Source organism: Cavia porcellus, unplaced genomic scaffold (genome assembly GCF_034190915.1).
Source record: "Cavia porcellus strain 051 isolate PalLab524CR breed Dunkin Hartley unplaced genomic scaffold, mCavPor4.1 scaffold_9, whole genome shotgun sequence".
Classification (NCBI taxonomy): Eukaryota; Metazoa; Chordata; class Mammalia; order Rodentia; family Caviidae; genus Cavia; species Cavia porcellus.
In genome coordinates, this window is record NW_026947492.1 from 17,833,987 (window position 1) to 17,849,412 (window position 15,426).

Genomic DNA, 15,426 nt, shown 5'->3' on the forward strand with positions numbered 1-15,426 from the left:
ATTATATATATATTTCAGAACTATATATATATATATAGTTCATTTACATATTAAAAAATAAAAAACATTTACTTGATTGAAAAATTATGTTACCGTGAAAAGTCATTCGGGTTGCTGAGATTTAGTTTTCTCATATATAACTAAATTAAACTCTACATTTTTTCAAAATTTTTACTACTATAACCTTTATGATGAGAATGCTTACACTGGAAGCAGAAGGGCAATGCTTGTAACTGAGTTATTCTTTAATTCGGATCTCATATTATTACTATTTTGAATTTCACCCCCAAAATTATTTATGGTGTGAAAGTAGAAATAATCCTGGATTGACTCTTCAGAAAATCAAGCTATATTTCACATTTTCTAATTATTATCCTTGTCAATTCAAGTTTACTGACCTTTTATTTTCTCATTAGTTAAAAAGCTCCATCTGATTCCTAGGAAAGGTATACAAATAACTAGTATTTCATCCCCAAGTTGATTACTTTTCTCTTGTTGCTGAGACAAAAAAGTTGTCTCCCAAAATGAAGGAAGGAAAGGTTTATTCAGCTTGAAGTTTGTCAAAGTCTCAGGCCTTACGTGGCTGGCTCCAAGGCAGGGTGGCACAGCTGAGTGGCAACAGTTCAGGGCAGTCACAAGGGACAGTGTGACAAGGACAGAAGGGAAAAGCGCTCCTCCACCCCTCCCTTATACTTCACGCTGTGTGCCCAGCCCTGGGCAGATGCAGCACTAACACTCACACCGTTACTCTCACCAGCCTTCAAAACGCCTGCGCTTCGTGACTATATGAGGGTTTGAGGAACGTTTAAACACAAACCATAACAATCCCAAAAGCAAACTGAAAATGTTGGAACATTTTAGAAAGTAGGGATTAATGAATTCCACATAATTCTCCAAAGACAGCCTAGAAATAATGTCTTGTCATTGTTATCTGTTTTGTCCTTTTAATCAAGCTGCTATATTTCTACAAAATTATTCTCTCTATAGATTATGGGAGGCATATCAGTTGCATGAAAATAATATACACAGCCTATGTCTGCCCTACTCCAGATTAAAAAATATTCGTGTAAAACAGAGAAGCCCAGAGAATGTACAATGCTTCTTTTGAATCTAAGGAAGCCAGTAGCTCTTAGAACAGAAAGATGTAAAATCTACATGTCTGATCAGAATAGTGGTGCTAATTATAAGTAACACATTTATGGGCCTTTATAACAACTCTGCAAAGTATATAATATGAAGCAAAGGTACCATTATTATACAGTGACAACACTGGTTTGAGCTCAAAATACATCCTACTTTCAAGAATGTGGATGTGTGTTTTGTTTAAGATAAGATTTTGAGTTTTTATGACTCACGCAACTTTAGAATTATTTTTTCTGTGCCATGTCTTAGTCGGTACTGTAAGAATTCCAGAGAGAATATGTAATATTTAAATTTATCTCAGAGGTTCAATGTTCCTGAAATTCTCTGGTAGGCAAAAGCAAATGTCTCTCAAGTATATCCGAAAGCTACTTTGTATGAGAGATGGCAGAGCTTTCCAAAAGTACTACATTGAGGATCTTGATATGGAGATAAGTATGATCCAGATTGGTCCTTAATCTTTAACCACAATCATGTCCATCCTTACCCTTTTGCAGAGTAAATTTCCCTCAAAACTGTCTCTTCTAAGATCGCAAAGGCAGAAATAAGAGTAATACAATTGTAACCCAAGCTGGAAGAGACAAAGAATCAATCATCTATAGGTCTTCCTGAAGGAATGAAAATCAATCAAAAGCAGTGTGGGCCCGTTATCCCTACTGTAGGAGAATAAACATTTCTTGGTTTAAAATACTACGTCAGAGGAAATTTGTTCCATAGAAAATTCCATTGAAAACGAATAAAGAGTCCAAGATAATAGATTTTCATCAGCACCTTGAAAGGAAGAACTTCCCACATACTCAGTTATAAGTTGTGTGGAGCTCATGACACTGCAGGCTAACACTGGAGGCTTTTACAATTTCATTCCAAATGCTTATGGTAGCAGAGATCATATATGTGGGAAGTGCTTATAGAGTCCTAACGATAGAAAGCTCATCTACTTCTATTCTTGTCTACTTGAAACAGTGAAACCAATCAATTGAAATTCACTCTTCCCTTACTTACAGTGAAGACCACTTTGCATTTTTGTTGATTAATTAGACTGATGTATTAATGTTCTTTTAACATTTAACCTAAAACTTGTATTTTACAGTTTGACAGATTTTTCAAAACATTTTTAATCTCAAAAAAAGAGTCCAAAAGCGAATACACACTTCAGGAGAAGAAAAACTTGTATAAATATTTTAAAATTAAATTTATTTAGACATCATGAGATTAGCACAAGTCACCCTTACCTCTATATTTACAAAAGATGCTGACATGGTAGCCATTAGGTTCCAGACATTTATTAATTTTATTCCAAAGTATATACACATTTTTTGCACTTGGTATATAGTATGATTGCATTTTATGATTTTTAAAAAATATACCTAATTATTTGCTCTTTTTTTTAAACTTTTTTAACTTTTTATTGGTACCACGGATCGAATTCACTACCGCTTGCTTGCAAGGCAGGTGCTTATGCCACTGAGCTAAATCCCCAGCCCCTAATTATTAATTAAGCACTTAATTCTGCTTAATTATGAGGCTTTCCCAAGGAAACCAAATCCCTTTCTTTTGTACAATGTTTTTTTTTTTTCCAAATTGAATGAATCTATACAGCTCTGTGTGGAAACTGAAATATTAACTCAAAGTGCATATAATTCATTCAAATACATTCTTGTCCCAATCCTCAGGAAAACTCTCTTGCCCATTTAAGTATATTACTTCTGGTTTCAATCAGGAAAGAACAATATTGTCGTTATAATAATAAAATATGTGATATTTACTTGCCTTTTCTATTCCACAACCTATTTTTCTGAAACATTACCAGACTCTTATTAGAATATTTTATTGCTTTGTTCCAAATATTGCCAAGTCTAAAATATATACTTTGACAGCTTTCTGTCTGATTTCTTTTACTGCCCCTGTTAAGATCCCAGTTTATCAGGTACCTACATCCTCACAACCACTTTCTTCAATGCATTCTTCACATCCTTGTTCCTCAGGCTATAGATCAGGGGATTCAGCATGGGAATCACTGTGGTGTAGAACACAGAAGACACTTTCTCCTGGTCCATAGTATTGCTGGAAGGGGGCTTGAAATACATGAATGTTATAGACCCAAAAAAGATGCCCACTGCCATGAGATGGGAGCTACAAGTGCCGAAGACTTTGGACCATCCTTCACTGGAGCGAATATGGAAGATGCTGGACAGAATGGAACTGTAAGAGGACAGCTAGTGTAGGTGCTAAGGTATTAACTCCTCCAATAATAAACAGCAGTACCTCGTTAATGTGAGTGCCGGAGCAAGACAGTCAGTAAGGGCAGAATATCACAGAAATAATGAGTGACGCAGTGAGACCCACAGAAAGACAACATTGCCATACGGTGGTGTGGACTGTGGCCCTAAACAAGTCCAGTGAGTATACCACAGCCATCATTATGGAGCAGACCCTGTGAGACATAACAATACTATAAAGCATTGGCCTGCAAATAGCAATGTAACGGTCGTAGGCCATGGCCGTCAGAAGGTAGCCTTCTGCAATGACAAAAACAAGGAAGAAGTAGAGCTGAGTCATGCACTCCAGGAAGGAGATAAAGTTCCTTTCTGACAGAAAGTTCACCAGCATTTTAGGGGTAATGACTGAGGAGTGGCACAGGTCAATGAGGGACAAATGACTGAGAAAATAATACATTGGACAGAGAAGTTGAGGCCTGATGATGACTAAGAGGATGATGCCCAGGTTGCCCGCCTCTGTGACCACGTAGATTCCAAGAAACAAGAGAGAGTGGCCACTGAAGCTCTGGACGTTTTGTTAACCCTTCAAGGATGAAATCAGTCACAGAAGAGCAGTTCAAAGGAACCATTAATTACGAAATATTATCTGTAGGAAGAATAAGAGAGAGGAGGAACATTAGAAATGTTTTTTTTAATTCCCAAAGCAAAAAGATCTTTCTGATTGTTTTTGGCTTGATGGCTTTATATGTTTTATGATTTTTTCTTTCCAAGGACCTCTTAAATATTCAAAGACTCTGAATGAGACAGGCTTTGTTCCAATCACACCGATCCATTTCAATGTTCCAGTCTAAAGCAGTGCCCTTTGGTTTCGTAGCTTCACTTTGAGAAGTGTTAATTATGAAATTTTCACAAAAAACACAATCTTCACAGACTGCTGGGGACCTGGTCAAGGATCCCCATCTTCCGGTCTGAGGGGTACAGCAAAGAGTGAAAAAAAAAATAAACACAAGAAAATATGGAAGTATATGACAGGGGTGGAATGTCAGTACCTCAGAATGGGCAAAGACCAAGACCTTTTTGGCTGGCCCACTGTTACTTTTTGCATAGAGAAGTGCAGAGAGAGGGTGAAGATCCATCTTCTAGAACAGGGAAAAAGTAACAGAAAAAGACAGATGTCACAAAGAAAGAATTTAAGGCCCTTTCCCATACTTGGGTACTTGCCCTCCCTGTATGGTCCTCATCAGATTTCATCCTTCTCTGTGAGCACCACAGCCTCACTGACCATAAAGGTCTCAGCGTGGGCAGGAGAAAGGGGAGTTTCTATCTTCCAAACTGAACCACAAGGCAAGGCAAGCACTGGCTTTGAGCATATCCTAGCATCAATTTATTATTTGCGGTCCCCAACATTTCTCCTTTCTGTATATTTGATTTCAGAAGTTAAATCAGAGTTATCTAGGGCTATAGAGCCACTAGAAATTGGTGAGTTTGACCTCTTCCATGGCTAAGAATAAAATCAGAGGACATAAACAAATTACTTTGAGCATAACAATATAAAACTGTAAGTGGACCTTGAGATATTTAAAATAATCTAATTGGTGGACGGTATCAGAAAATTTACCTCAATCTTATAGTTGTTTATCAAAATCTTGCATTTGTTCATCACACTAATTTGTAATCAGGGCTTGGTGTCTATTTTGTGCTGCATCTTTTAAGCCTGCATGCAGTGAGCATGAGCAGCAGAAGAGACAAGCCACCCAGATCTTCAGCACAGAAGAGGTGATTTTGGCAAAATTAGAGTTTGTATGGAGATCATATTAATCTACATTTTTGTTCACAGTATTAAAATACTTCAGTGCATGCCAAAGCATCTTCAGATTCTGACCTCGGGGTTTCCAAATCTGGATCTGAAGTTATAAAAGGACATTCCAATTTCCCAACCTGCATACCTGAAACAATATAATTAGCATTCTACACAATCTGAAGATGTTTACGAAGACATCTATGAAGAGGTCTCAGGTGTAGAAAGCACTCGTAGAACCGGCTCCAAATCACTTCAGACCCTGGTCCTCTCACTTCTGTCCTCTGAATGAACATTTTGTGTGAGCCTGGACATTTCCAGTGTGGATGTGACAGATAGAAGTGTGGTGCCATTCTTTTGTTACAGCACAGTTTAGACTTTTCTAGTTCCAGAAGAAGTAAAGCACTAGGGTTGACTTTCAAGCATTAAAATCACCACTGCCCATCCTGATGCATCCCTCCTCCTGCCCATCATCCAAGACAAACCCTCACTGACCTTCCTTCTAAAGGATTTAGAATAAAAATGCACATTTTACTGATCATTGACAATCTGTTCCTAAATTTTAATCAGAGCAGAAACTTTTCATATTGTCTAAAGTATTAAGAGTAGTAATTCTTGATTGAGTCATTTGAATAATAAAAAATGTTCCTTTGATTCATAATACAGAATCATCACTGTGACATGGCTTTAAACTCTATTTTTCAAAATGAGAAGAATCAATTTATATATTCCATATGTAAAACAATAGCTTGCTTTTATTTTTGCAAAAAAAATTGTGATCACAAATGTATCAAAAGTTGCCAAGATATATTTTCATTTATACCTTCTCTAACATGTGAAGGATATTCGATATAGGTATTGATTTAAAGGCAGAATTAGATAAGGCTCTATCTCCAAGAGCAGATGAGAAAAGTGCCAGGTCTCTGATTGCAGCAAGTTAGATTCTACGCTAAGAGAAAAAGCACCCGAGAATCAACATTCAGCTCCAAGTAGCCCCATCAACAACTGTGAAACTGGACCATCTGTAGCCAGATGATCTGAACTTGTTCCTTGAATCTTAAGAATCAGAGTAAGAAAACAGATTCAAACAAATGTCAGCACACTTGCACAAATGCAAGTCAGCCAAGACAGAGATGGGCATTATGGATTTAGATCTATTCAGTGTGTACCACAGTTTATGAATGGATTTACACAAGCTAACAAATTCCCTTTCATAATCCCAAATGATACAGAATTTTTCCATGAGGAAGAGTGGTCTAGAGTCAGATCCACAGAATGTATGTCTCTTTGTGATGGAAAGATATTCCTGATGATTTTGAGATTAAAACTACTGATCTGTTAGGGTAAATAAAACTACTTAGTGTGTGCTTTGATGAGCTCGATAGGTTGAAGAAAGTAACAGAGAAGTAACAGTATTTTATGTGTCTATAGATAATTGCTGAGTCACTTAAAAATTTCAAAACAAAACGTGTGTGACAAAACACATTGAAGAAACCAATGTAGCCCAATATCAGTATGCAATATATGTTTAGTAATGTTAATTCACTTGGCCCATATTAATGATCTGTAAGAGCCATGAGGAAATAATTTTTCATATGCTTGCAGGCATAAAAGAATGGAGCACTGAAATTGAAAGGGGTGGGGAGGGTGAAGAAGTTGCTAGATAAAGCTGCGGGGAGCAAGAAGAGTGGTGAATAGCCACATGGAAGGACTCCAGAAAACTATTTTTTAGTGGTAAAAAGAGACTCTCAGAATACAGTTACCTAATATGCCAGAATATTTGATCATGTGAAAATAGACACAAATCCTTATGATAGTTCATGTGCAAAACAATTGGTCCCCTGCTTCGTCCAAATGAACATTCCTTTGTTTTAAATATGTTCAGTTAAAGGGGCAGAGGAATATGAAATGTGCAGTATTTAAATATCCTATGAATATAATTGAGTGATTCCCTTATGGACCATCAAAAATAATAAGGCATTCACATCTATGCAATTTCACTGATAATTAATGATTTTTATATCTAATGGAAATGAAAATAAGCAACTACTATTTGCAGTATTCTCTATAAGCACAGAAAATGCTGCTTTGTTTTCATGCATATTTTTCTCCCCCATGTTTACTGACCTATAATGTTACTACCTTTGAAGATTTGTCTATAACTATAGGATAACACATAAAAGTGACTGCTTTCAATTCGGAGACACACAAAACCATTACCAAGAAAAGCAGCTGGTTGTTTGTAGTATCTGCTATTTAAGAATGGAAGAATATATCCTGCTCATCACATCCATCATCAAGTCACTCCTAAATTTAATATATATATATATATATATATATGTATATATATATATATATATATATATATATATATATATAAAATGTATCTGTCTAATGGGAAGAAAAATAAATTTGGTGTGGGCTTCTTTTATCTAACATGTATAACTGTACAAAAATTCTCATAAATCACTATTTTTTGAACATACTACTCTCTAGAATAGGTATTGATCTGTTATTCTCTTCCATGGGAAAGACGGCATTTAATAAAAATGAACCTAAACGAATTTCCTTTAGGCTACAGAATACATAGTTACAGTAATTGCAGAAATCTTACTGTTCTCCCTTTTAGGATATAATTTCATCTAAAAGATAAGAAAATTGGACAGATAATTTCACATTGTAAAGTCTCTTGTAACCTGTTGAAACAGATATTTTTTCAAAATAATAGGATGCTTAAATTGATCCTTTACATGGAGAATGAGGTCTGCATTTTCATGAGATTCAAAGACAGTGGGAACGAGGTCTTCCTATACAGCATTTGCTGATTCATCCCAAGATAATGTTATGAAACACCTGTATGGAGGTCATCAGAACAAGATCTTTATAAATTTCACATCTTTTGCTCTCTGGCTGAATGGTGGAATCCATAGAAGAGTTTCTTACTTGGAGATAGAAGGATGGACTAAACCCTGACTCCACTCCGGGGTGTAGATCTGTGTGACCTGATTATGTTATTTATCTTGGGGCTTCATTACTCCCACTACTGAAGAAATAGCTCATAAAATAAGATCTGCTCAGAACCTGACAGATATTAAACCCCCAGGTAATTATCAGTTACTGTTGTCTTATTTTTTAATTCATACAATGCTTCGTGGATTTGTTTTATCAATTACTCCAAAGCAGCAAGTACCCTTAACTAGGGACTTGAATTGGAAAGGAAGCAAATGCCCTCATTGCTCGAGATGATCCAGAGAAAAGAGTGTTTGTTCCTGGTTCTCAGCAAGAAAAGCACTCTTTCATTTGGAAAAGCAAACAAAACCAAAACCAACACCAAACAGAAGAACCCTTAGGATTATTTTGAAATAAATATGGATTGAAAGATTTCGGAGGTTTCTACATTGATTGTGGAAAAATGGTCAAAATTCAGTGTTCAGTGAAGGCTATAAATAGGACACATGAGTTAGAGTGCAGAAGCTGTGTCTGCCTTGTGACTCCTCTCTCTGCCCCATCAGGGACATTTATGGTAGTAAACTGCTCACATTAGCACTGGGAGCAACAGGAAGATGCAGAAACAATTACTGTCAGCCTAGCTGAGCGAGTGTCAGCCTTTCCTGATCCAAAATGATCTCAGTCATTTAATAAACACTCACCAGATGGTTAAGAGCCCGGACAGAGCTTTATTTTGTTAATTTAGTAACAGGATTGCCAACTGTGCATTTTGTATGGCATGATTTAACTATTCAAAGAAATCTACAAAAATAGATTCACAGTAAACCAATATGACAGACTTCAGGACAATCAGAGATTGAAGTACTTTTCTCTGCAAAATGTGTTTGACTCATTTGCGATGTTTCCAACAGGAAATAGCAACACTGAAATCATGGAATAATGAGCATTTAAATTAAGGCACCCACTTATACACAGACAGAAAATAAATAAATGAATCTGTGTTACACTCAGGGTTATCCTACTCCAGTCAAAGTCTTTGGTTTACTTAGTCCTTTTTACAGTGTTTTGCTGTCATTTACAAATAAATACATAAAATATAAAACAATAAATGAATACTGCTAGGAGCCAGTCTACCTGGAATAAAAATCTTCACTTTGCCACTTGTCAGTTGTGTGACTGAGGTCGAATTGTACTACCCAAGATCTATAATATCTTCAATATTCTCACCTGTCAAGATTGCAGAGGATTTTTTTTTTGTTTAGAATTAAGTGAGTTATAATAAGTTAAAACATTTTTTAAAATATAGTATGCATTAATTGTAATAAAACTGGTAATACAAATATAATATATAGAATAACATATCGATTAAAACAATCCAAACACCATGCAGGACTACATGACCTGCTGAAAAAGTGAAACTCATCTTAAAGCACTTACCTACAAAATTTGCCATTCTACATTATTCAGAAATGTTTTGATGGGATTCCCAAATATACAACTAGTTCCCCAAAGGCATATGAAATCTCTCAAGACTGCAGTCCATGTGCAATATATAATTTTAAAAATGCAACATGCAGTTTAAATCTCAAAAGTTTTCATTGCCCATGGGATTGGTTTCTGTTAATGAAAATGAGTGATAAAGTATATTTTTGTCCATGTAAATAACACTAGAATTTATTAAGTGTTTTGCCTAAAATTATCATTCCTGACAAAGTTTTCTGTCTGAATCTCTTACTCTAGTTTATTGAAAAGATTGCTGCCCGGGAAAACTCTTGAATTCTTCCTGTTTAGTAGCCCACCTGATTTCTGTCATACATTCAATAAGGAAATACCAGGTGCCAAGTAGAGTTATTACTGGAACAAATTTAGTTTAAGTATCTCTCTTCTGTTAAGAATAATATTAATAATTTGATTAGTTTAGGTCACTTGTTCAAATCCCCACTTCTCACTCTGTGAACTGTTATCAGGTTATGTACAGATTTCTGTAGAACAACAATGTAAATAAACTGTTGATCCTTTCACACATGTAACTCCATCAGCTCTCCCTTCTCCTTATCTGTGCATGTTGTTTATGACAAGTTAATGCCATCTCATTTTTACATACCCACACAAACTTCTTATAATCTGTGTACAGTGAGCACCTGCTTAAAGCCACCATAACGTTTACTGCTTGCTACTCCATGGTTTTCTGTCTCAGCGCTTCATTCCTGTGTCTGTGTCCTTAACTTTAAAGTGTGTCTGTTGAAGGTTCTTGCAGTGAGAATTTGGCATAAAGTGAACAGTAAGTCCTGGGCCTTCCTCTGAAACTGCTGTATTTCACCGTCGTTCATCAGCGCTCACTTCCCTGCACAGAGGACCCCAGACTGACTGCTTACCTCCCCACAGCCCAGAGGACATGTAATCTCAGGGATGTGGACTGTGTTTTTGCTCTAGAAACTTTTCTTACTTCTTGTTTCTCTTTCGTGTAGAAGTTTCTCTTTCTCTGTCTCTTGCCTTTCGATTCTTAGTATTTTCCTTGGAAGATATTAAAATTTTGCTATAGTATCTGCAGTTTTTGCTTTAAGTTTATTTTTGTGAGTGTGTATAAGGACAGATGAGATTTTAAATTTAATTCTACCTTCCTGGCACTTTTTCATTCATTATCAGACATTTTTTTCTTTCTTTTGCACCACTTAGGTTATTTGTCTAGTTGCTTTTTCTTATGCCTTCAGCTGCTCATCATATAATTTACTCAGTTCAATCTTTTATCTGTTTGTTCTTCAAATAAGCCTAATGTATATCTTTATTTTTTCCATACACTGTTTATATTTCAACATTTACTTATTTCTTTCTAGAAGATGCATTTAGCTCTAATTGAAATATGTAAAGATCCTTGGTTATCTTTACTATCCCATTATCATTTTTATAACTTTATATTTTTTCATTGCTTTAGTATTTTCTAGTCAAAACTGTTTTGGTTTTCTTTCTCCTTTTTGTTTTTCTTAGTACATGCTTCCAATAGATATCTAAGAGCACAGTGCATACCATCACTGTTTTCTAAGTTCTGAACTTAGAGGAAGTACAGTATGTATTTTAACACACACATTTGGTAATTGTGCTTCTATATCTTGACACTATTTGGCTTCGTGGTACTTTCAAGTACATGACTGAGTTTGTGATGTGCTTGCTAGGCTCATATCTTTCTATAGCGGTGTGGTAAATGTTTCTTTCAGAATGACTAACTGTCTAAAAGAGAAAGGAGGAAGAGTGAAAGTTATTTATTCCTAATCAGTTAGAGACTTTCACATGGAAAGAAACTTCAGCATTCAAGTGTCCACTTAGTGGTTCACAATAACCTTTTACAGGTTAACCATACCATGCAAACAGAATTCACTGAGTTTTTAATGTTTCTCTTTGTTGTACATAATTCTTTCCACTCATAAGCAATCATTTTCGTCTGTCGATTATTTGCTTTTTCTGAAGTAATCTCCTGTAGCCTGATTTATTAAATGTTTCTAGAGTCATTTTGAATTTTTAGGCAGCCAGGCTTATTTCACAGAATGTTGGAACAAGAGAATTTCAAAGTAATGAAGGCATGAAATAAAGACACAAATGAGAAAGCTTTGAAGAATATCAGAAAAGTTTCTAGAGGGAAAATAGAAGTACTACTCGGAGAAAATGGTGTAGTTTGAATAAAGGCGAAATTATGAAAGGCAATACTGATCATGACATTACTTCCAAGTTTTCCTACTCACTGACTGTGATTTTTAATTTTTCTTTTTTAATTTTAATGCTACCTTAGGTCTGAGTCACTCTCTTGTCTCTGGGGAAAATGTCACATATTCGCAACCTGAGGAGAGTTTTTGTGTTTTACCTCATGATTTCAGTCCATGATAAGCTGACTCCGAGACATAAACAGCACAGCAGAGGAAGATGGTGAAGGAAAAGGTGTTAAACTCATGGCAGCCACAAAGACAGAGAGCAAAGAGGAGCTGGCCACAAGAGGGCGCCCTTCCTGGCCCAGCCCCCGTGACCCACCTCCTACCAGCACCTTCAGCTACTAAACTCATCCGTGGAGGAAGGGATCCGCGGAGGAGTGTAGCACACCTGTGCGCAGAACACCTCACTGACACGGGAACATTCTGGTGAACATTTTAGTCTAAATCGTAGCCTCTTACTCTGCCAACGCAGTGTAGCTAGGAGTCCTCAAGGGCTGTGTCAAATAATTTGCATTTAAACAACTATAAGACAAATTTGGTAAAATACCAAATGTCAGTGTCTTGAATAATGATCCTAAAAGTTTTAGGACTTCTTGGATAGTCTTTCAAGATAGTTTTCTTCTATCTAGTGAAATAAAGCACTGTTTTAGAGACAACAGCTTATTTTCACCATAGAGAAAAATTTGAAAATTGGTAAAAGTGTCACTGAAGAACTGTTGTTTCACTGCTTCTAAAATTTCTTTTTCACTTGTTCTTAAGAAATTTCCTGGTTCTTTTTTCCCTGCTCAACTTCTCTGGAGATGATGAAAAAAATATGCTCACCATTGGAAAATCTACTTTTCATTTTCCAACAAGCTCTAGGACAATTCGTACTTAGCTAATAACATCCTGCCAGTATGCATAGGAGCCAATTGTTTGTCAAAAATTAAACAATAACTCTCACATATTTTATTTGTACCTTAAAATATGCATCCATAGCAATTTTAAAATGATTTATTAAGCTTCATGCTCTGAATCCATAAAAATGGAAATGTGCATTTATAATATATGCTGACTTTATGAAAAGTTATAATGAAAGCATTTATTAGGAATAACTATAAACATCAACATTACAATGGTTTTATAAGCGTTTTAATTATTTCTTACATTTTTACATTAAGTATTTTTAAAAAATTCATTATATTTCACGTTGCAAAGAGAAAAAACGAGTTTCATTTAAAAATACAACTTTTTATATTATAATATTCAGAATACTAATTTTGTAGTGAATTCAGAATAAAAAGTGTGGCAGACACCAGCATACACATGTGCAGAGATTGCACCCATTTCTCCAATGTTTGTGGTTTGTTAAGGGCATCAAATAAACAAATCTTACTCAGTGTGAACTATGTCAAGTGACAGTGATTACAGAATGCTAAGAACTGTAAGAGGAAAATAGCTTCATACTATGTGGCTTATTTAAGACCAAATTGTAAAGGGCAGCTATCACCATGGGTTTAATTTCAATCTATGTACACTCTGACTATCATTTTATGTTTCCCTCTAACAAGTATAAGGTCTAATAGAAATTAATGCACATTATGCAACTGTTTGCAAAAGCAAAGAATAAAGAAGCAAATTACTATTTTTAATTTAATGAGCAAATCTGTAATGGCATTTTCATCACATAAACTGTACTGTCACACAGAAGACATACCTAGCAAAATCAGGCTATCATCAACATGTCAGTGTGGTGTGTCGATAGACACTTTGTGATTTTAATCTGTTAAGGCATTTTTCCAAGAGATAGAAACCTTTCCTGCCTTCACCTTTATTATAGAGATAGGGTCTCAACAGTCACTAAGTCGTCCTCAAACAGCACGGCCTCAAACTTGCAATCCTCCTGCCTCCACCCCCACCAGAATGTTAGGATTACAGGTATACTCCACCACATTTGACTTAGAAATTCCTTAAATAAAAAGGATTCGGAATTAAAAGACCAGTGTCTTGTATTTGATTGATGTGAATATCTAGCCATGAAGAAATCCTGGTAAACATCCCAAAACTTCCTTGCACAATTTCCTTCCACCTGCTCAAAAAAATACCTTTCTCCTTAGAGTCATCTTCAGAGAAAGTTTGACATCTTTGTTCCTCAAGCTATAGATCAAGGGGCTCAGCATAGACCCCACATTTGTGTAAAAGACCGAGGCCGCTTTTATTTGTCCACAGACTCGATATCAGAAGATTGGAGGTACATAAATGATGCTGCCCCAAAGAAAAGAGAAACAGTCACTAACTGGGAGCTGCAGGTGTTGAAGGCTTTAATCCTGCCCTGCATTGAGCTGACATGGGGGATGCTGAAGATGGTAAAACCATAGGAGATAAAAATGGTGCTGGTAGACACCAAAGTGTTCAGGCCAACCAGAACAAACACCACAAACTCATTGTCATAGGTGCCGGTGCAGGAAAGCTGGGGCATGGGGAAGGTGTCACACAAATAATGGTTGATGGTGTTGGCACCAAAGAAAGTCAGTCTCACCATACAGAGAGTCTGGACTCGAAAATCAAAACATCCTATCACATACATCCCAAATACGGACGGACTACAGACCTGCGGGGACAGAATAACACTGTACAGCAGTGGCTTGCAAATGGCAACACAGCAATCATAAGGCATTGCTGTCAGTGTGTAACAGTCTGTGCTCACAAGGAAGCAGAAGAACTACAGCTGAGGCAGACACCCTGGGCAGGAAGTGGTGTTTTCCTCCAGTAGGAAGCTCATTAACATTTTAGGGGTAAAGACAAGAATAACAGGTGTCAACAAAAGACAGATTAAAATGGAAGTAACACATGGGTGTGTGGAGGTGTGCATTCAGCGAGATTAAGGTAATCAAACTCAGCTTGGCCACCATGGTCACCACATAGATCCCAAGGAATATGGAGAAGAGAGTGAGCTGGAGATCTGGGCTGTCTGTTAGGCCCTCCAGGATAAATTCTGTCACGAAGGAGTCATTTCTGCCTGTCATTCTTTCATGGGAGCTCATCTACAAAGATGGAAGAAGAGCCAACTAGAGGAAAAGTGAACTGTCCGCGTCACTTCTTAAACATCAAATGTCCACACTCAAGGGCACTTTGGACTCTGGATGCGCAGTGACATCTTCTGATTTGTGCAAACTGCGGCATCAGAGGATGGTTCCAGGGTGCCTGACAGTGAGAAGTTTGAGCAATAGAGATTTGCACAGAGCTTCTGGAAGGCTTAGGATTTGAGATTAAGGTTGAACTCAAACAAGCACACGATAATTTGTCACTGTTACTTTAATGGGGTTGATATTTTAACCTGCACATCTGTTTCACAATGTTAAAATATTAAATGTTAGCAGTTTTATAACAACTAAATCTCCTTCAGTCTCTAGCTTTCACTTCAGTAAGTGGACTCCCATGGCAGTTTGGGTCAGATCTACAGATAGTGGACCTCCGAGGCACTGTGAGTCAGATCCTCAGATAAGTGAGGGTCAGCGCTGTGTGAGGTACATGAGTTCAGAGAGGAAATATGGGATGTTTAAGGATGGCGTAGACGTGGAGGATGTGGTGATAGACTAAATGAGGCCTGTAGACAAGGAGAAGGCCAAACCTGAGAAAGACT

At 36.6% G+C, this 15,426-nt stretch overlaps 2 pseudogenes; both read right to left on the reverse strand.

The window, feature by feature from the left end:
- Positions 1 to 3,071: 3,071 nt before the first annotated feature.
- LOC100728993 (olfactory receptor 8D2-like) lies at positions 3,072 to 3,988 on the reverse strand (annotated as a pseudogene).
- Positions 3,989 to 4,144: 156 nt separating this feature from the next.
- Positions 4,145 to 14,827, reverse strand: LOC106028235 (olfactory receptor 8B3-like; annotated as a pseudogene).
- Between the last annotated feature and the right edge of the window lie 599 nt (positions 14,828 to 15,426).